Genomic DNA, 4159 nt, shown 5'->3' with positions numbered 1-4159 from the left:
ATTAGATGCCAACACTTAATTCTCAACAGCTATACTTGAGTAATGAATAGCTTTTGTCAGTCATTCACACCCTAGTATAAATGAGTTTATCACATGCTTTCTTCTGCAATACTGGCTGAGAGTGACTTATATAACTATATCATTTATTAAATAATTACCATTAGTGGAAACTGATTTTTAGATACTCTGCATGTTTCAAAATTCTTATGAAGATGAAATGAGTGGATACATGTGAAACATTTAGCAAAAGGCCTAACTTGTTATAAGTGCTATATCAGTATTTCCTATTATTATTATCTTCATTTTTATTATCTCTTTTAATCCTACCAACAACCCTGTGAGATGATGAAATTAAGGCTCAAAGAGGAAATATCACTTGCCCAAATCACACAGCTAATAAGTAGTAGTTTTAGTTCAAACTACTACTACATTTGGAGTTCAAAGCCAGGCAGCTTGATTCTAGGGGTAGAAGTGGGTACAGAATCAAGGGGGAGGGAACCTCACCTAAGTAAAAATGCTGCCTGTTTTGGGATTGGTTATTATTTCCATATTTTTACTGCACACACTACTCATGGTGAAGAGCATTGCGCTACAGCCACAAGTACCATGAGGGCACTGTCCTGTCCTCACAAATGCTCATGCTCTGGGCAAGAAAGCGAGCATGAACCCAGATAGCCGTACACTGGGGCACCCACGTGGCTCTCTAAGGGTCTACCACAGGAGGACTCAGGGCACAGCTTCCCCACTTCAAGGTTCCAAATTGGGATGTTGTGTTACTGTACCCAGATCTGAGTCAGACAGACATCAGGACACTTGGCTGACAAAAGATGGCTTTTTCTAGTTTTTTATTTGTGTAAACGTTCTTATGAAAGTATAAAATGAAATCACTTTTGCTGGACCTTAATTTCTTTCACTGAGAAAAATTAAAGTGCAGGAGATCTGTCCTGTCACCACAGTCACAGACCGCGTCACGGTCCCACGCCAGCATGGTGGGTGATGTTAGACCTGACACCATCTTCTCAGTGTTGCTTCTCCCCACAAGGGCCTTTTTCTCCAGCCCCATGGCCCTCATGAGACTGAGGCTGCAACCATCACTCCTGGGTTAAGTGCCCCAGAGATGGGGTAAATAAAGCCTTCTGATACACTCAGTATTGGGGTGCCAATTATTACAGTCTCAGCTTCGTAACTCTAGAAACGTCATAGTCCACACTCATTCATAGATGTTTCCCGAACAATAGCTACAAGCCAGATCATACTCTCCCAAGGTACTGATATGAGTCAGACCCAGTTGCCGGCCTCGAAGAACTCATAGTTGAGTGGGGCACAAAGAGATGACATCATAATTCCTGGGAAAAGTACTCACCCACAAATGACGCGTTGGTGGGGCTGGCTCAAACTGCCCCAAATCATTGTCAAAACCAGAAACCGTTTATTAACTCATAATGAGAAATGTGATTCCAACATGACCAACAGCCTTGGATTGGCTGGTCCATCTTTGGGGGAGGAAGCAGAAGGAAGGCCTTCTGGACAGAGCTGTGGCCTTCGTAGATGAAGGCAGCCACTGCCAGCCATGGCTGAGCAGAGAGGAATCGGGGATTCGAGAGCACTGAACATCGGCCTCGCTCTCCTCCCACCCCCATTCTCCAACCAGAAGACAAAGGGCAGGGCCGCCCTTCGATGCGTCCGTAAGGGTCAGCCTACTGGGGCCCAGAGTTCCTAGAGGGCAAATAGACAACTGCACACTTTTCTTAACTAGAGTAATTTAAACTTTCATATTTGCTCTGCTTGGTGATGTGTTTGACGCTATTCCACCCTCTTATACAATTTTCTATTTATTATGCTTTGTCATACCATATATAACTTCTTAAGAAAATGAATTGGCTTCTCGGGCATGAGCCCACAGGCTTTGGAAGGACCTGGACATTGCATATATCAAAAGCCAGTGAGATAATTTGACACGGAAGGACAAATACTAGACAATAGTACTTATACGATGAATCTAAAATAGACACAACTAGCAGCAGGGAGTCGAATGGTGGCTGCCAGGGGCTGGGGGCAGGGAGAGAACAGGGCGGTGTTGTCATGGGCACAAAGTGTTAGTTATACAAGATGAATAAGTCTCATGTACAGCATAGTTGCCTCTAGTTAATGATACTGTATTGCATACTTAAAAATTAGCTAAGAGGGTAGATTTGTGTTAAGTTCTTATCATGCAAAGCCATAACAATAATAAGAGGATGGGAAGAACTTTAGGACATAATGGATAGGTTTATAGGTTATGGTGATGGTTTCACAAATGTGTATTTATCTCCAAACTCATCAAGTTGTATATATTATTTATATACAGCAGCAGTCTCCAAACTTTTTGGCGCCAGGGACCGGGGCTCCTATGAGAATCTAATGCCTGACGATCTGAGGTGGAGCTGAGGTGGTGATGCCAGTGCTGGGGAGCGGCTGCCAATACTGATGAAGCTTTGCTCGCTCACCTGCCGTTCACTTCCTGCTGTGCGGCCTGGTTCCTAACAGGCCACGGATTGGTACTGGTCAGCAGCCCAGGGGTTAGGGATCCCTGATATACAGTATGTTTTTAAATGTTTTTAATAATAAGAGTCAGAGAGGGGAGGAGAGGCCAAGTCACAGGGCGGCCGGTGAGAACACCGGGGGACGCCCAGCATGGCGGGTGGCGGGATGCCCTGCAGAAGTTCGCAGCCCCGTTTCTGCCCCCAGGTCAGCCATGGCTCTCAGCACCCCCGGTTAGTTCTCCGACCGCTCGCAGTTCCTGTCCTTCCTCCACGCAGTCCCCAGCAGTGCCCAGCAGCCCTGGGTCCTGGCCAAGCTCTTGAGTCACTTTGACTGGACCTGGTTGGGCCTGGTGGGCTCTGACAACGGAAGCTTTGAGTGGCCGGAGCAGCAGGTGCAGACGGGCGGCTGTGTGGCCTTCTCAAAGAAGACCAGCAGTCAGGGCGACGGCATCAACATCATGGCCAACGTCATCGCCTCCAGCCCTGCCGCCACGGTCATGGTCTGTGACTGTCACCACTATCACTTCAGGCTCCTGGCTGAGGCCCTTTGGGAGAACAACGTGACCAGAAGGACATGGGTCCTCTCCACCTCCTTCCCCCACAGCCCCTCGGTGCTGGGGCCCAAGGCCATCAATTGGCTGAACGGCAACTTGAGCCTGGCCATCCACTCGGGAAAAGTGCCCGGCTTCGAGGACTTCCTGTTGGCACTGCGCCCAGCCCTGCACCCAGTCAATAGTCCAGTGAGAGAGCCGTGGGAGGAGCTGCATGGATGCGGGTAGTCTGGATCAAGGGCTTCTACCCGGAGCTCCTCCGGAGAAGGGGCTCAAAAGAGCCCAGGGCTTGAGAATGTGACAGCTGTCCACCTGTCTGCCTTCGAACTTTCTGACCTGACAGCCACTTATCAAGCCTACCCGGCTGGTCGCCTATCAGAACCTGATGTCCTGCTCCCCTGGCAGGCCAGGCCTTGGCAGGTGAGCAGCCAAGACGCCCTGCCCAGTCCCCGTCCATCCCTGCCCAGTCCCCATCCATCCCAGCTTTGCTGTGAACCACAGACTAGTAGGGAGGCGGCGTGGCCTAAGGAAAGGAGTACTAAATTTAGCGGCAAAGGGACTTGGGCTCAAATCCCTGACTACAAAGGAAATCGAGGTCTACATCCAAAAGACAGAACTGGCTCCTATTGGCAATGAGAGTCGATTGTAAAATGTTCAGGAATTGTGTGAGTTGTTCGTTAAACCACCCAAATCGGCAGACACTCAAAATCCTGGCTTTTCTCCCCCGGAGAGCCAGTTGTTAACCATTCAGCACCACATCACTGCAAACATCCAAGCAGTTATAGAAACGAAGTCCGAGTAGAGGAAAAATCCTCTGAATATTAAAAGAATGTCTTCAAACTAAGCGCAGCTTCTTGAAGTTGGGTTTTAGGTAATTTTATCCATATTTATGTAATGAGACTTCTTAAAACCTGTAAAAACAATACACTTTTTAAGTGTTATTCTATGCCTAGTGATGTTCCAAACAGTTTATGTGTATTCACACATTTCATCTTTATGACGACCCTACGAGGCAATTGAGAGAAACGAGAAACGAGAAAATTGAGAGATTGAATGACACATCCAAGGCCACACAGCTGCTTCAAG

This window comes from Pteropus alecto, unplaced genomic scaffold (assembly GCF_000325575.1).
Source record: "Pteropus alecto unplaced genomic scaffold, ASM32557v1 scaffold91, whole genome shotgun sequence".
In the NCBI taxonomy this organism is placed as follows: Eukaryota; Metazoa; Chordata; class Mammalia; order Chiroptera; family Pteropodidae; genus Pteropus; species Pteropus alecto.
The sequence above is the reverse complement of the archived record's forward strand: the minus strand, read 5'-3'. Positions refer to the sequence as shown.